Source organism: Mobula birostris, chromosome 24 (genome assembly GCF_030028105.1).
Source record: "Mobula birostris isolate sMobBir1 chromosome 24, sMobBir1.hap1, whole genome shotgun sequence".
In the NCBI taxonomy this organism is placed as follows: domain Eukaryota; kingdom Metazoa; phylum Chordata; class Chondrichthyes; order Myliobatiformes; family Myliobatidae; genus Mobula; species Mobula birostris.
This window is the reverse complement of record NC_092393.1, coordinates 45662860-45681980: the sequence shown is the minus strand read 5'-3', so window position 1 is coordinate 45681980 and position 19121 is coordinate 45662860. Positions and strand designations below refer to the sequence as shown.

Sequence of the window (19121 nt, the reverse complement as noted above, 5' to 3'; positions counted from 1 at the left end):
GTCTCTCTGCTTTAATTGGACAATTTACCTCCCAGCCATGATTGACCAAGAATAAACCAACCGTGTGAGAGTCCATGTCATCGGATGGCAACAGAGTATTTGTAGACTGTTGCAAGATAATGGTTGTTCAATGGCATATGTGACTCTAATAACAAATGTGAAGTGTGTTATAGCAAAGGTTTCCCCAAATGATCGTCTTGTGGTAGAATTAACTATTTCAGAGCCCATAGAGGTAGAAGAATACCCAAGATGCATTTCAATGGTTGATACATACGGCAAGTCTCCGTAAGATAATTTGCCACAGTTATTAGCTCCACATTACTGTACAGTGATAGAAAAATATTTTAAAATTAGTTCTTGGCTAAACGGAGATGCAGGAATTACAGTAAGTAATGTAATAGATTCTTCCAATAAGCATTGAAAGAAGAATACATTTGTATTCATTTTTTACATTGAAAGGACATTGAAAAATATTTTACCTCAACTTAACTAGTCTAGAACCATGATCAATATTGTAAAGTTGGCTGTCATAGCCCCTAAACTGACAACAAAATTCCAGGAGCAACAACTGAATAATTGACCAGATGGTTCTTTTTTAATGGCTTCAGTTCAAGCAAGGATATATTTTGGCCAGCACTAGAACCATTCCCCCCACCACCACTCTTCAAAGATGTGCTATTAGAGTTTTCTGTCCACCCGAGGGAGCAGATGGGGCCTCCAACATTGCATTTCTTTCTCACTACTGCACTGACATGTCAATCCATGTTATGTACTTTATTCCCAAATGGAGTTTGAAATCATGATCCTTTGACACAGAAGCAACGATGCACTCACCCAGCCAAGGCAGACACTTCTCTATTTAGCCAGAGGAGATATTCCAAGTCACAAATCATTACAGGATTGCTGGACCTCCTCCAGCTTTTGAAATTTTCACTCCTATTCAAAGCATTGTCAGTACGTTCACCTTTATTAATGTATAAGAAGTGGTTATTTTAAAAGCTCACTGAATATCTCTGGAAGGGCTGCCAATGCAGACAGAGGAGGGAGATACAGAGCAGCAACGACAGTCTTGTAGCACGGGCATGGAATCTTTCAAAGCAACAATCTGGAAACCTCTCCCTTTTTATTTCCATTTCTCTATGGCAACATCTAACCTCTATTTTATTCATTACCACGGTAATCATGGTAATCAGGAGGAGAGTTTCATTCACAGATAAATATAGATCCTATAATGTCAACTATGATGGAAATATGGGGACAATGGAGTAAGATTATTGCAAATTGGTGCTTAATGGCTGGTGGTAAATCAATGAGCTGACACCATGAGGATGACTCTATGGCTTTGCAGTTCTCAACTATTACTTTCTGAAGATCACACACATTAACGACAAATTAAGAGGAAACTTGCAAAGATTTTCTTGAAATGTTTATTACCCAGTTATTATTTTTATCATACTGTTGGAGCAATCATAATAAAAATGAAAATATGCAACAAATTATTCCATTGTCATACATATCTTCATAAAAGAGCTAACAAAATTATTTCTAAAATTGAGTAAGGTATATAAACCAGACATAGAGTGGTACTAGAAAGTTTGTGAATCCTGTAGAGTTTTGTCTGTTTCTGCATAAATATGACCAGAAATGTGATCAGATCTTCATGTGTCCTAAAACTAGATAAAGAGAACCCACATGTATTTGCTGGAAAAAAGTTTGTGAACCTCTAGGGTAATGCCTTCTACAAAAGCTATTTGGAGCTGGGTGTTCCAATCAATAAGATGAGATTGGAGGTGTGGGTTGCAGAGGTGCCCCACCCTATAAAAGAGACACACAAAATCAGGTTACTGACAGAGACTGCTCTTCTCAAAAAAGACCTGTTTATGTGCACCATGCCTCAATCAAAACAACTTTCAGAGGATCTTAGAAGAAGAATTGTAAAGATGCATGAAGCTGAAAAAGGCTACAAAAGCATTTCTAAAGACCTGAACGTTCACCAGTCCACGGTAAGAGAAATTGTCCACAAATGGAGGAAACTCAGTACTGCTGTTATTCTCCCTAGGAGAGTGCATCCTGCAAAGATCACAGCAACAGCACAACATGCAGTGCTGAAGGAGGTGAAAAAGAACAAAGGTAACAGTAAAAAAGACTTGCAAAAATTTCTAGAACTTGCAAACGTCTCTGTTCGTGGTCCACTTTAAGAAAAGCACTGAACAAGAATGTTGTTCATGGAAGAACATCATGCAGGAAACCACTGTTCTCAAAAACAAAACATAGCTGCATGTCTCAAGTTTGCAAAATACCACCTGGATTCTACAACACTTCTGGGACAATGTTCTCTGGCAGAAATGCACATTGTTATGATTGGAGGGAAAAGGGCACTGCACACCAACACCAAAACCTCAACCCAACTATGAAGCATGGTGGAAGGAGTATCATGGTTTTGGGCTGCTTTGCGGCATCAGGGCCTGGATAGCTTGCAGTCATTGAGGGAACAAGGAAATCAAAATTGTATCAAAACATTTTACAGGAGAATGTCTGGATAGCAGTCCATCACCAGAAGCTTAATAGAAGTTGGATAATGCAACTGGACAATATTCCGAAAGACAAGAGTAAATCAACAAGAGAATGGTTTAAGAAGAAGAAACTTTGTGACTTGGAATGACCTGACCTGACCTTAATCCAATAGAAATTTAGTGGTGTGACCTGAAGCAAGTAGTTCATGCAAGAAAGCCCACCAACATCCCAGAGCTGAAGCAGTTTTGTAAGGAGGAATGGCCTAAAAGTCTTCCAAGCTGATGTGCAGGAATGATTAACAGTTACCGGAAATGTCTGGTTGAAGTGATTGCTGTACAAGGGGGTCATACCAGTTATTGAAAGCAAAGGTTCATATACTTTTACCAACAAATACATGTAATATTGGATTTTTTTCAATAAATAAATGGATGAGTACAATGTTTTTGTGTTATTTATTTAATTGGGTTCTCTTTATCTACTTAGGTGAAGATCCGATCACATTTTAGGTCATACTTATGCAGAAATAGAAAATCTCCTACAGGGTTCACAAACTTTCTAGCACCACTGTAGTTACAGTGAAGGCTACAAATTTTCCTTTCTGAAAAGGTTTTAAAATTCTTGAGTTTTTGAAACTTATTAATACAGAAATATATGCATGATTAATATTTATAAAACTATTATACAGTTAAGTGATTATACCTTAAACGATTAAGATGGAATAATATTTGTATTGAAAGCTTCACATGTCTCTATGAAGATAAACTAAACAAAGATGAAGTTTATTGGCAGCAAGTAATCTTACTTTTGCAGATTTTTACATCATTCAATGAAGTTCCTTTCATCTGATAGGCTAAAGTTTTTGCATTACCAAATATAGAACAACTTAGATGCAATGAATGAATAAATGTTGATTGGTCTCTTGAACCTCAATGCAGTGTATCTGAGACCTAGACCAAGATTTTTATTTAAATGAAGTAGTTCATAGTTTTTTTCTCTTACCTACAATACAATAGAATTCAAGTTTACCTAATAATTGTGTCAAAGTTTTGAAGCAGTCTGATTTAACATTTATATAGCTGCAAATATTAACATAAAGTATGCTATTTTTGACAGTAATTACATGTCCATAATTAAAGACATTTTCTGTCTCAAGTAGGAAGTTTCAGAATCATAGTGATGCTACTTAACAGATCCAGTAAGCTGGGTTCAAACCTCACCTCCAGTGCTACCAATGTGAAGCTTTTAAATTGTCCCCATGGATGTGTGGCTTTTGCCTGGGAGCCCCAGATTCCTCCTGTATCCCAGTGATGTGCTGGTTGCTAGGTTAATTCATCAGTGCCAAATACCCCTGGTGTGCAGGTGGGTAGAATCTTCTGTTGGCAAGGTGACAGGATAAAACGGGATGAAGATAAATGGATGTTTGATGGTTGGCACTGACTTGATGGATGAAAAAGCCTGTTTGTATAATGCACAAGTTTAAAGTAAAGAATAGATGACAATGGATTTTTCTACTTACAAACAAAATGAATATACTTCATGCATTCATGAAAAATTATAAGAAAATAGAAAAAAGAATTCATAGGCACATTCCTTTCATTAGATTGATCATTTCTAAAAATAATTCTCACTAGAACTTAAGTATATATCTGTGCATTTGTAATGCTACTATGACACTGTAATTGCCTTTGGGATCAATGAAGTATCTACTGTTATCTATCTATATACATGAAATGTAAAAAGCTAATGAAATCCTGATTACAAAGCTACAAATGAAATTTCCAAAATTATTTGGAGTTCATAATACAAAGTACTTGCTATTCTCATAAACAGGTTTCATTTATCTAATACTTACTTCAGATCTCATTCTCATTGGTACAAATTGTTTCCATAACAGAATTTCCAGCTGGTGACCTTGGCAGCAAAACATGGAAAGAAAGAAAGAAAGAAAATTTGGAATTGCCAAAACCCCTTCAAATAATCCTTCACTGGGATCGATCTGTAATTAGTAAGTTTTGTTCATATGACATTTTCGTACATGTTATCAGCACCCTTGTCTTTTTGCAGCTTATTTTCTGAACAGTGTTGGAAATGGCATCCATTGCAGAGATAAGCTCAAGTACTTATGAAACTGTGCAGATGGAAGTCAAAATGAGAAGGTGTTGAAGTGGTTTTTTGACGTTGTTATGGTGTCTGTTAGGGATATTCTGAACTGCAGATTGAATTTCAGCCTTCAACATTAAGTGGATGCTTCCCACGACGTCGCATTTGACAGCTTATTACTTATTGAGTAGTAGCAATCCTTTGATGACCTGCTGGGCGTGGTTGCATGTGGAATAACTGGAGCAAAAAAGAAAGATAAAAATGTCATCCAGTCCCTCACATAATTGAAAGATAAGGTATACATTTACAAAAAATATTAAAATTTTTCTTGGCCTACCTGGGAAAGGCCGCTAAACTAAAATAAAATGTTGTTCTTAAGATTGGTTCAGACCTCATGCATATGCGGGATGCTCATCCTTTCCACTTTCTCCCCCGGTGGAGCTGAAGGCATTGACTCGTGCTGGAAGGGTCTCGTAAGAATGCTGCCAGGCCCCTGGTGCCCTAACCAAAGGCATTAGCTGTCTTCATGTATGAGCTGTGATTGTGGGGGTCCTTCGTGGCCAAGCCCGACTTGGTCCTTGCTTAGCAGCTTCACTGATTGCTTAATGTTGTTGTGTCCTTCTTTGGTGCCCTTTCTGTCAATCAACAGATCAGAGATGCAGTTTAGCTGTAACCTGCTTGGAACAGTTCAACACTGAATTTGCTGCTTAAGTTAATAAACAAACCAATCCTTTTTTTTTGCAGTATTGCATTTTTACGGACCTATCTGGCAAACAAATCTCCACAGTTCACCATCTATCTTTTATTGATTTCTAATGGAAGTTACATAATAAATTTAGAAAAGTACATTCAGTTAAATGAAAGATGCTCAACCAAACTTTTCCAAGAGGAGCAAGTCCAAAATAATATATGCAGTTGTGTACAATGAGACTTAACACAGCATAAGCCTTAAAGCAGTTCCTGGGTCTTGTTACAAGTAACCACAAATGCCTGTTCTAAATTCAAAATAGTAGAGTATGTAACTAAATGGCTTACAAAATTAACCAGGGAGCCTGAAACTTCTGTACAGACGAGCTATCAAAATTAAGCTGCACATCGTGACAGAAGATCTCATTTCTGACACAACCAAAGCCTTTTTTTTTGGTACTTTGCGGTTGGGTAGTTAGAGTGGGGAAATTGTGGAAGGTGGGAGAAAGGAGGGGTGCAAGGAGCATGAGCCTGCTAGATAGGCATGAAGGGATGGAGAAGGACAATGGGCTAAGGGGGTCCAACAGGGGCGAGTTGGGGATGGTTGCATAAACAGTGGAAGGAGGAGATAATGGGATGGACAATAAGGTCAATGCTTTTAGACCAGCTGATATACAACACCAATGTACTTTTAAAAACTAAAGCAATGGGCACTGCTCCATCTTAGTACTAGCAAACATCAGTAATGTATGTTTGTACACACAAACTACCTAGTTTTCAAGTCTTTGCACGATTCTCCCTCCCCCATTCATCATTAATGACCATTGTGTCAAAGGGAATAATGCGATAGGGTAAAGATTTAAAAGGGACCCGATGAGCAACCTCTCCACACAGAGGGCGATGTGTATATGAAACAAGCCTCCAGAGAAAGTAGCTGAGGCGGGTACGATAATAATATGTTAAGGGCACATGGATAAGATTGGTTAGCACGATATGGAGCAGATGCCGGAAAATAGGACTAGCTTAGGTGGTATGGAGGCTTGGGCCAATGGGTCGATTTTTCCTGCCATGTCACTCTATGACTCAAGCATATCAAACTAGAATACATCAAAAAGTTGCTTATTATCTGCTCACAAAATTAACAGCCTTTACAATTTCACTTTAACTTAACTGAAGAATTTATTACAAATTTGTATTTAGTAACCTCGTGTACATCAAATGCAGAATTAGCAACCAACTTAAAAAGTTACTGGGGTTTCAGCTGTGAGTTCATCATGTATTTAATGGTATGTTTGAAGCAAACTCTCAAGGCCAGGCTACCATTTCTTATTTGAAATGATGCAATGATGCTTTTGCTTGCATAGTGGGGGCTGGTGCTTCTGCCCATGTGGGAGGAGAAGATGGATCAATGCTTCTGCTGGTGCTTCTACATGGGGGGGGGCAACTTTGGGGCTCTGAAGTTACTATCGTTCATTCTTTAGGGTTTCTTGTTTTGTGGATGTCTCTGTGAAGAGTAGGAATTTCAGGCTGTATACACTTCCTGATATTAAATTGAATCATCTGATTACACTGGGACCTATTTATGGGAAATGGTGCTGGTTTGGGTTAGAGTTGTTCAGCGGTGTGGCAGAGCATCCCACGAAATTTATACCCGAGTCTCAAAACATCCAAAAACTGTTTTCCCTCAAAACACAAAATGAAACTTTGGGAAGTCCAACCAATAACTGGCCAGTTTTAAATGAAGAGTAACACACATCTGACCAAGTTAACAGTCACGGGTGTCAAAACAATTTGCCTTTTTTCATCTTAAAAACAAAACTGCTGCCCCTTCTCCAATGGCGTTGGTCCTTCAGGCATATTTTCAGGAACTCCTGCCCTTCAACCTTTTTGGGTCATAGCACACCAAGATATTTAGACCCCTGTTCAAAGCTCATCACAACAATCGATCTGCTTCAGTTAACACTAATAAATTAGATAACATAATTAAACAAAATACCCCACATTTTATGGCTGCAGAAAATCCAATGCCCATGAGAGTGCCTCTCAAACCATATCTTTTATGATTTGCAGTATTGCTCAACACTACAATTGGTATAAGCAAATATACCGGTCCACTTCCCTGCCCTGTTGGCCTCAAAGACAAATAGTTGTCCATTCCATTCTTTTAATCTGTTTTCATTTCTTTGCAGCTGTCTCCATCAAACAGAAGGCACTTTTACAGCCTACATTAGACCATGTTGGAGACTCAAATTTAGATGAAGCGGATTGCGTCCCTCATGGTACGATTCCCAGCTCTGCCAGGATAGCAGGGAGATATCCAAGACAGTCAAAAGCTGTCCTGCAGCAGAGAATTCAGCATCTAGTTATTCAACAGGAAAAATCTTTAAGCACTCCCCCACCCCAATAAACACATTTTCTCCTTTTCCTCGTTAGGCCTTCTTTAATCACCTATGTTGCTTTCAGTTATGGATTCATGGGTTACATGGCCAGTACCTCCAGTCCTTAAATGGGAAATTATCACAATCAAAAAAAATTGTACTAGAGCATAATTTTTTTTCATCAACAGGACAAGATAACATGTAAATGAAATAGAGAGCTGATTCAGTCCTATAGTTAAGTGTAGGCACATATACAGCACTTAACAGCATTTAAAAATGTCTAGACAAATACTTGAATCATTTAGGTATAGAGGGCTAGAGACCAGGTGCTGAGTGATAGGGTAAATAAGGAAGGGTGCCCACTGATCAACACAGATGAGCTGGGCCAAATGGCCTATTTGCATACTGTACCATTGTGTGATTCTCATTCCATGATATCTAAACATAAGTGAGAAATCTTTATTGGTTGCAAACTTGACTGACTAACTTTATGATATAGGAGCAAAATTTTGCCCATGGATTCTGTCCTACTATTCAATCATGGCTGATTTCTTTTTCCATTCTTTTGCTTTCTGCCCCTAACCTTTAAGCTGTTTACCAATCAAGAACTTATCAATTTCTGCCTTAAATACATCTAATGACAGAATTGCCACAGCCCTCTGTGGTAACGAACTTCACACGTTCACCACCCTCTGACTAAAGAAATTCCTCCTCATCTCACACAGAGGATGAGTTTATAATGTCTTCTCTGAAGAGGCAAGTGAGACAGGTACTTATGACATTAATGAAACATTTGGACAAATACTTGAATCACCAAGGTATGGAATGATGTAGACCTAATACAAATCATGTAGGCAGGTAAAATGAGCAACAGGGACATGATGGGCAGAAAGGCCTATTCCAATTCTATGTGACTATTGATAGATTTACACAAAGTGGAAAAGCCCAATTTTCTGCATGAATGGGAAAAAATTAAAATTATATTGCTAAGCTTCTACCAACCCTGATTGCTATTGCCAGGTGAACATAGATTTGACCAGGTGGAAAAGCAAATGTTCCTCTCCAGATCTGTGGTTACAATAGCAAATCTTGTTGAATTACATATCATGATTTTGAAATGACAAATCAACTGGATTGGGATGGGAAAGTGATGGCAGTATTTCCCACAGCGAATATTCTGCTCGACTTCATTGCCCCTTTCTTCTGGGCTTTGCAGACAGAGGAAAAATGACATTGAGTTAAGAGTGTACACTGTGGTAGACAATAACTGCAAAAGAAGTGAATGCCTGTGCTTTGAGGATCAATGTTAGGTTGACAAACTTCTTGTTTTGACAATTCTAGGAATGTAATTAAAGGTCTCAGTTACTGTAACTGTACCAATTTGTACTGACAGGTGTTTATTTACTGGTTAACTGATAAAGGTGCATCTGAGCCTCTGTTGCATGACAGGCTGCTACTTGCATTTTCATTGATGCAATGCTGCAAGTTTCTACTGCATCCAAGACACAATCATCTGGGTCACAAGTGGCTGAGGAGATAGGGCTGGGGCAAAGGACAAGGGGTAACATGATGGAAGTTCAAGCCAAGGGGTAAACAAGCCAAATTTTCAAGCTTAAAATGCTGCCCGACATGCTGAGTGATTCCAGGACTGTTTGATTCTCTCTCTCTCATTCATACAGAAGGCCTACTTCATCATAAGTAGTCAACAGCATCTATGGGCCAGGCATGCAGCGTTGAATTTTGTGGTAATTGAACCTAATCACGGTGGCAAGGCTTTGGAAGTCACTGCCTGTGTCTCCCTACCTCTGTAGTGGCATTCCAAGCAAAACGGCCAACTTCAGAACTGATACAGTGAATGTTGATCCCACCAGTTTTTCAAGAAAATTCTAGAGTTTCTGGGCCAATTTATTAATAGAACCTGAGGGAACAGATTGAAACCATTTCTGCTGATAACTAAAGGAGAGCACATCTCTTGGAAACCAGCCTTTCAGGAGTGGTTAGAAACACTCTTTCATGCACAGCTTGGTAGAACTTTGGAACTCTCTCCTGCAAATGGCAATTGATGCCAGGTTAGTTGCCAATTTGAAACCTGAGATTACTTGTTAGTAGACTATCAAAAGTGTAGGGGAAAAACTGAAGATATTATGTTATGCGAGATCAGCCATAATTTGATAGCAGGACAAATGGAAGTGCAAAATGGTCTCCTGTTCCCCTTTGCTTACAATGTCCTTTAGTTTAAAGCTTAAACGTCGAGGTAAAGAGTTTATATTCACATGTCTAATGAAGGTGCAAAATATTCCAGGCAATTGTGGCAAGGTTTCTCTTCTTGACTACATGCCATTTCCAGGAATATTGGGACAGGCAAAGATATACTCTGATTCACAGGGAAGTAGCTGTTGAGATTAAAGCCAACAAGATTCCCTGTCATAAACTATCAACTGCTTCAGTTTTATTATAAATGAACCTCATACAGCAAGCGTTCTTGAACACTTCACTGGGACATTTCCCAAATGAACAATCCTGAAACCCCATGCAAGGCTCCCAGATGAGTTCCAGTTGATGCCAAACTGTGTTCATTTTTTCCCCCCTTCTTCTGTGGACAAATGCCCACGAACAGCAGAGCTGAAATCTCCCAGCTAATTTCAAACCTCTTGCAGTTCAGAGAGGAAACTTCTCTGGGATTGGACTTGAGTTCCAGAAGCAATGACAATGTTCTCATCCTTTGCAATATCCAGTATGTTTAACACAACTCACAAGAGGTGGGGGGGGGGGGGGGAGAGAAACACAATGAGTTCAATCCAAATGTACTGCCATCCTGGACACCACCCAGCTGGCTGTTTTCAAAGTGGTAATGTAGTCCCTGAATTACATTTTTCAAACCAGATTTTTGGCTTTTAGAAGCAAATCCTAACTATATTAGTTTACTTAAACTGTGTTTGTAAGCCAATTAAATTCTGGTATCGAGGGTTCAAGAGGGACAAATCAATTCATTTTTTACTTCATGTTTTCTGTCATTAAACAATCCATGAATTAGCTTGTTCTCTAACCAAACCTCGAGGCAAACAGAGGTAGGAGTCTGAGGTTATGCAACACAGAAAACCGGCTCGCCGCGTGTATTACTTGTACCATGCCCCTTGCTTTATCCAGCACTGGAATGAATATTAGGAAAATCTATCCTCTTGTGAAGGTAGTGGCTGGCATGAGGTCAGAGTTGACATGTGTGACTTTTAACCTATACAGGATATGAACCAGAGTCCGGCATGCTGAGTGTTTGCTGGCTATTTGGCATGAATATCCTGTCGGCAGCATGGAATAACATATCCCAAAAAGGAGATTCACCTTCTGCGTTTTCTAAGCTTTTAACAATATCACCGGCTCTGCCTAAACAACTCTTGACAAATGAACCGAAGGTGTAGGATTTTACCGAAGTCTGCAACAACGGTTAGAATTGCAACTTGCTGAAGAGTGCGTTATTTTGGGAAAAAAAATGCATAATGCACAATTTCAGCAAATATCTGTTGCAAATAACTTGGGAAGAAGAATGTCAATGCAACACTTTAAAATTGTCACATGATCAACTGATTGAAGATGCTTTCATATTAACACAAAACAAAACATTTCTGGTTCGGAAACGTAATGCCCTCAGAGCCATACGTGGATCTGAAAGCACTCTGTTAGTCTGCAGCAGTTTAGCTTCTGATAACAGGATTAGAAACATCTTGGGAAACTAATGGTCATACAATAAAATATCCAACATATATTGGCTAAAGGTGAAATATCAGTGCATCCCCCTAATGTGACAACAATGTAAATCGACTTCAAGAAAGTTGACAACATGATCATAACCTTAACTTGGGACTGGAATAACAACCACAGAGTTTATTTTTTAATACCGTGTGTGCAAATACAGAGCTGATCTCCCCGACGGCTTTAAAAAACTCAGTCTGCAGCACACCTGCAAAATGAGTTGAAAACTAGTAAGCTGTAAAAACAAACTGCGTATCAAAATCTATCTGGACCTAATCTGCAATGTATCAAGTAGGACCACACCAAAAGCTGAGGGGACATTAGCTTCGGGGGTGGGGGGTTGGTAGTAGGGGATGAGCCAGAGGAGGGGTGGTTTGCAGACTGATACAGATGGAGTTTACTGATCCCACAGGGAATAAAAGAAAGGTCTCGGCAATCAAATGGAAGTCATATGATACAATGTCACAAGCTGCCGTACAAATTATTGAAATCTTAGTTCGAGAGGTACAGAAACTACTTAGTTTTAAGAGGTGCAGCAAAATTTAAATTAAATATGATGCATTAATCCATATTCATGCAGGATATTGGTACTAATAGTCAGTGCACACAGTGTTACAGATGCAATCTCATATCCTGCGCAGGTCAAAGGTTACACAATTGGCCCATGTGTCCTCATTTGCACCACGTTAACTTTAGTTCTGGCAGAAAAGAGAACTACAACTAAGCTTACAAAAACTGATTCATCCAATGCAATTAAAAAATAGTTATGGAATATGTGTGTTACTGAATGTGTGACACTTAGATTACTCATTAACTACCCATGAATGAGAACTTCTTGCACAGCATCACAAACAAAAATATTATCTACAGCCACCTGTGTAATTAGGATTGTAAACTGTGGTTTCAATTCAAAACCACTCAGTTCAACATTACACATCCTTGAAGAAATTCATCACAGTTGTTGAGCACCTGCCTAATATGTAGATATTTTTCGATTGTTTTCCTTTAAGAAAAAATCCAATCTTGATCATCTGGGAGTTTTATCTTTAAGTCAGAAGGTGGGGAGATTGATAAGGGGTTACTTCTGACCACGGCACGCAGCCTTGGCACTTTGCCAGCCAATAAGCCATTCGACTGCTGATCAAAATCAGCAGCGAAGTTCTTCGGCTTTTCTTCCAGTGGTAATGGACGATAAATCAATAATGAGTTACAGAAGTTTGTTTATTGACGGAGCCAGAAAGTGAGTCAGTTCTACCAAATTGCAATAAAAGATGAAAGCAAATTCAGCCTTCCAATTAAAAGTCTGTGCCTCCTGGTTCTTCAAACTGGAGAGCGGGAGCTGTGGGAAGGACTGGGGTGGGGGGAGGAGGGTAAAGGGTGTATGAGGTGGGTGAGTGGGAGTGTAGGAAAGCTAATATGGGAGCTTCAGAGGTGGTCCAATAATAAACATGTATAGTTTTTGTTCAGCTTTGTAAGAGAGAGTTCCTGGAAGTAGGGTGTGAGTGGCTGGGCAGGGATGATGATGGAAGCTTGGAAAGGGATGGTGAGAACAGACAAATAAAAATTTCTCACCGGAGACACCAGAGGCTGGAAGCTGGAGCAACAGATAACCTGCTGGAGGAACTGAATGGGTCAAGCAGCATCTGAGGGAGAATCTAATGAGTTCGAAACCTCGCGTCAGGAGTGTCATGTCTAAGTCAAAGACTTTACTGAGCTGGATTGCAACAATACAAGTTCAGGAGCTTTGTTTATTCTGGACACAATCCATACTGTTCAGAAGGTATTACTCTGAACAACATGTGGACATTCCTTCAACACGTGAAACTCCTCTAAAGATTCGCAAATCCTGTAATCAGAAACCACGGGCCCAAGAATGCCATAATGAGGCTTTCTCATGACAACCCAATGGACAAATGAAATGCAGGCTTTCCACACAAGGTCACTGGAGGAAAATAGACTAGAGTCTATTCCTAGGATTGCACCAAAGACTCCAGCACTCCACAAAGGCAAACCGAACTGAGGAAGGGGGCAACTCAATCCAGAAATGTGCCCACACACTGAAATCCATGGTAACCTTCCCCTTTAAGTAATTTTTGATGTTCTGTGCCTTTGCCAAGCAGGTAGTTTTGAAGAAAACTGCCCATGATGGTTGACTGAATTTTCTGTGTAGTGTAGCCAAATTCTTCCCAAGATTCAAGATAATGTTCAGTTCCGAAAGTGCTGAAACAAGTACTTTCCACTCTGTCTTGCTGTTTAACAATGCATTACCTGCTGAGGTCAGTGCAACACGATCGAGGCCTTTCTGTGGCTTGAAGCACATGCACAAAAGCAATATAGGGAGTAATTCACACAAGCAAGTACAAACTGCTCCTTTTAATCTTCCTTCCCTCCCCCTGTGCCCTTTTATTTGAGCCCTTTGTGCATCCGAGGAGAAGTCCCACCGTGTGTGTGTTGTTCAAGAGCTGCCTTAATCCTGTGCTACATGACTAAACCTGCCTGAATGGCGAGCACCAAGGTGAAAGTCAAAGGTGTCACAGGATTAGCAGGCCTCCTTTCGTGAAAGGCCACCTACAAATCAAAATAAGTTACACACACACACACACACACACACACACACACACACACGTTTATAAAGAGATTCTCTGTGATTATATAAAGATGACAAATTGATTCATCAATTTTTGCTTCAGAGAATCACAGTGTTCAGTCTTTGTAAAAAGTAAGCTCTTTTGCCTATTTCGAACTATTCATCTGGCCCAAACATAAATGTATCACTCTGCACTTGACCAAAGGTTGCCAGCACTAAACTAATTATCTATCATCACTGAAAGACTGCCAGAAATTAGTTGCTAAGGAATTCCCTCATTGTGGTAAACAAAAAAAACCCTTGATTAAAATTTCCAAACCAAATCAGGTCATCCTTCTAGCTTAATGAACTGTGACAACTAAAGTATCCAAGAAACCACTTCAAAAATAGTGTAGAGGTATGGCAAATGTTTATACAAACGTTTGTATGTTCCAGTACCATATATTCCTCAAAGAAGTGCAAGGAGAACATTTCTTTTATTTTTAAATCATTTTCTTGGTGTGGGCAATGTTGTAAGGCCACAAGTCTGTCCAGTCAATACTTGCTGTTGTCTTCTTTATACGTACTGTGGGTTACTCATAAAGCCACATATTCTGGAAGAACAATACTAGAACTTCTATTTTTAACAGCAAACTGCAACCACGTTTTAACATACAAGCTTCTAGATCATTCTGTCATTTCTGCGCTTGCTCATAGCTCCGTCCAATCACGTTCTTACATGTGACATATGGTATCACCACACTTGCTGCCCTGGCTGACAATACCTTTTACTCATTCAAAACGCAAACAACAGGAATTCTGCAGATGCTGGAAATTCAAGCAACACACATCAAAGTTGCTGGTGAACGCAGCAGGCCAGGCAGCATCTCTAGGAAGAGGTACAGTCGACGTTTCAGTCTCGGCCTGAAACGTCGACTGTACCTCTTCCTAGAGATGCTGTCTGGCCTGCTGCGTTCACCAGCAACTTCGATGTGTGTTTCTCATTCGAAAGGTTGTTGAGTCACTTCAGCTAAAGGATGAAGCTCTGGGTGTTGACTAACGTCATAAAAACATTCAACAGGTTAACATATCTAAACACTGCGATATACAGTACTGTGCAAAAGTCTTAGGCGCGCGCACACACACATTCACACATAGATGTGTGTGGGCATGGATCAGAGAGCAAGTCTGTAAATCTGGCGGGAGCAAAGGATGTTGGCAATGCTGAGAGTCGGGCGCCGCAGAAAGGGTATGAGACAGGTGGCAGGGAAGGAGTGCCAGGATGGGGGCGGCACAGGGGCAGACACGCCCAGCCCTGAGACATCGGGCAAGGTCATTGATTATTACAGAATATCTCTCTGGTACTTCCCACCCTCTCCACTCTCCCTTCCCCTTTTCCCAACCGTGATACCCCTCTCTCTGCCCCTTTCCCACTCTCAGACCACAATAGAGACCCATATCAGAATCAGGTTTATCATCACTCACATATATCACAAAATGTGATTTTTTGCGGCAGTAGTACAGTGCAATACATAAAGTTACTGCAGTACTGTGCAAAGGTCTCAGACAAATGCATGGGCCTCAGATTTTTGCACTGTACTGTACATGTTAAGAGTTGAGGCAGGATTAGAGAATTGCTCAGAGATGTAGAGTATGACTAAATTACAGCGAGGTCGCGGCTCCTGGAAGGTATTAATCACCTTGCATCATGATTATTGAATAGGATGCAAAATTAAATATTTTGGAAGAGCACCAAATAGGCACAGATTCAGAGAGAACAAATCAGTGTCAATGTAGGGTCCTTGATTGGAACCCAGACCCAGCACGATTAATGTAACTGCTTTGCTAACCAAGATCTCTCAGGAGGGGACAAAATCGGATGCAGAATCAGGTTTATTATCACTGACGTACATCATGAACTTTGATGTTTTCCAGCAGCAGGACAGTACAAGACATATTTTGTTTATGTAGAGATGGTGTGAAGCCCAAGGAGCTGCACGGCCCAGCAACCACCTATTTTTAAGCCTAGCTTAATCACAGGACAATTTACAATGACTAATTAACCCACGAACCAGTACACTATGTCTTTGGATTGTGGGAGGAACGGAGAAGAAACCCAAGCACACTCAGAAAGAACGTCGTGCAACACACATAAACGCAGTGAACGCAGCAGGCCAGGCAGCATCCCTAGAAAGAGGTACAGTCGACATTTCGGCCCAAGACCCTTCGTCAGGACTAACTGAAAGAAGAGCTAGTAAGAGATTTGATAGTGGGAGGGGGAGGGGGGAGATCTGCAATGATAGGAGAAGACAGGAGGGGGAGGGATGGAGCCAAGAGCTGGACAGTTGATTGGCAAAAGGGATATGAGAGAATCATGGGACAGGAGGCCCAGGGAGAAAGAAAAGGGGGGTGGGGGGGAGAGAAAGCCCAGAGGATGGGCAAGGGGTATAGTGAGAGGAACAGAGGGAGAAGGGGGGGAGCAAGAAAAGAAGAGAGAGGGGGGGAGAGAGAGAGAGAGAGAGAGAGAGAACAAGAGAGAACAAACTTTCATACAGAGAACACCAGAACTGAACCCTGAACTCCAATGCCCCAAGCTGTAATAGCCCTATTAAGTTACAATAAGTAGAAGACAAAATTAAATAAGTGATGCGAAAAAGAGAGCAAAATGGGTTCACAGATCATTCAGACAACTGATGGCGCAGAGGAAGAATTCGTTTCTAAAATGAGTAGTGAATGAGCATATTCAGACTCCTATAACTCCTCCTTCACGGTAGTAATGGCAAAGGGCAAGTATGGGATGGTACGTGTCCTTAATGATGGAGGCCAGCTTCTTCAGGCATCATCGCCTTTTGAGTACGTTCTCAACGGTGGGGAGGCTACTGCCAATGACGCAGCTGGCTGTGTACAACCCTCTGCAACTTTTTCCAGTGCACTCTTTACAGTTGCTAGTGCAACCAGAATTCTCTACCCAGTACACGTGTGGAAATTTGCTGGAGTCTTTGTTGACATCCCAGACCCCCTCAAACACCAAGTGAAGTATAGAGCCACCATGATAATATTAAACTAGGAGTCAAGCATTAATGCTGGAGGTGCTGTGACAGTGGCTGCAATGTGAAGTCACTTAGTCATCACTCTCTGTAGGTTGCTATATATTGTTGGCTTGTTAAAAGATAACATGGTGTATAAAATGCAGGTCTGGTGAAACAACTCCATTAATCAGATAAAGCCATCAATTTACAATATGCCATGTTCATTGAAGGAGTTGATATTTATGATTCAGATGTTATATGCTCAATAAACACATTAAGTGGGACACTTCAAAAGGCCTTATTAACAGGTCAAAAAATAATCTCCACCCAAGCAACGTTGCCACGCCAGAACTCTGCTGTTTATGAAAGGAGCTGGACCCGAAAGGAGGTGTGTATTTATCCTCACTAGACAAACTCATAAAACGCTGCCACCCTTGTCAGTATTTCTCCTCTAGGTTTGAAAAGAATCAGAGGATCTCAGATTCATCAATAAAACAGCCACTCCCTTCTGTGGGCACAGTTCTGTTTAATATTTAATTAAAGTTAATAAACAAATAGGTTCTACAATGCAGTCGGCTCACTGCAAGTACTTACAGTAAGACCACTTGGAAGGGAGTGACTCTTGCACCTTTTGGGAAAAAATTCTTTAAATACTTAAGGTGCTGTGCTTCCTTTGATGCTTTGCAAATTACTTTTAAGCATTCAGAAGTGACCACAATTTATTTAGTGTTAGTCAACAACTCCCCAGGTCACGTGACAGAGCTCAGTGCAGTAAAACTATGATAAATCGCAGTTGCAAATCATTATTTAATGGTCGGCGGTGCCTTTAATCTTTCATTACCCCAGCCCAATAGAATAGATAGAACATTGTGCTGCTTGTAGTTGCATTGTGGACATGGCTTCACTCAGCAACAACAATTCCTGTATGAACTAATTTTGCAACACCGAATTGATTCTACAACCTATGGACAGACTACTTACAAGGACAAGTCATGTTCTCAATATTTTTTTTACTTATTTATTATCCTAATTTTCGCACATTGTTTGCTTGCCAGTCTTTGTGTGCAGTTTTTCCAATGATCCGATGGTATTTCTTTGTTATATTGTGAATGCCTGCAAGAAAATGAATCTCCGTGTAGCATTTGGTGACGTTTACGTACCTTGATAATAAATTTAACTCTGAAAATGCACCTGCATGTCTAAGAGACTCATTGTAGGGTAAAATGCATGCCAGGTTTTGCAGCTTTTGCCAAGACCAAAACTAGACAGGCTGAAAGAGGATTAGGGGCAAGTTTTCACTGGTAAATAATTACATAGAAAGCTTTAATAACAATACGAAAAAAGGGTCTTTAAAATGCAGAGCTTTTCAGGCATTGTTCACATTTCAAAGATTTCTGGGCAACTTATTCAGAGAAGCACAGAGACCACTGCAGAACAAAATGGGTGACTGGCACCAAATGACCCCAAGCAAGTGGCTACCCAATAACTATAGTATGGTCACTCGAATCGAGTATGATGTTTTCGTAAAGGGTTGGCTGCTGGGTCCTCGGCTGGCAGTAGAGGCCAGTCTGGAATTCACATATTCAGTGTGGGCAAGAGTAAGTGGTGGCTGTATTTAGTGGTTGAGTCTTTTGGTTATTCGGTCTCTCCTCTCACAGCTGTTTCCCGTTTTCTGTCGCACTGTGCAGATCACTCATGTTGCACAGCTCCCTCTAGGGCAGATTCCCCCCAGGTTTACCAATTGAGTGCAATGTCCTTGCAGTTGCTGGATGCAACACTGAATTTCTTCAGGCTGATTTTAATGTTATCTTTGAAGCGTTTCCATTGCCCGTCAGGGGCTCTCTGACCTTCCTTCAACTGGGAGTAAAGAATACCCAATAACATCTGCAACATTCCTGCATATTGCTGATGGTTAAGTGAATGCCCATCCCCAGGAAAAGTTTGCTTTTTGATCTTCCTCAGTCGCCTGAGTGAGAGGTTTTACATCATGAATGTAGTCTGTTGACCCAAACCACTCCCCATCCCTGTCTTCTCCTGCTCAGCCACTACCAAACAGCTCTATAGCATCCACTATATGTTGAGCCTTTTGAAGCTTTGCAG

At 40.4% G+C, this 19121-nt stretch overlaps 1 long non-coding RNA gene across 2 annotated transcripts in view; it reads right to left on the bottom strand.

Moving 5' to 3' along the window:
• Nucleotides 1-1439: 1439 nt before the first annotated feature.
• Nucleotides 1440-19121, bottom strand: part of LOC140187272 (uncharacterized) — a 264955-nt gene continuing 247273 nt past the window's right edge. For both annotated transcript variants that reach the window (XR_011883045.1, XR_011883046.1), the window contains 3 exons: nucleotides 4952-5249; nucleotides 4367-4851; nucleotides 1440-3969 (listed from right to left, as the gene is read on the bottom strand). This is a non-coding gene — a long non-coding RNA (uncharacterized lncRNA). The remainder of the gene's footprint in view (nucleotides 3970-4366; nucleotides 4852-4951; nucleotides 5250-19121) is intronic.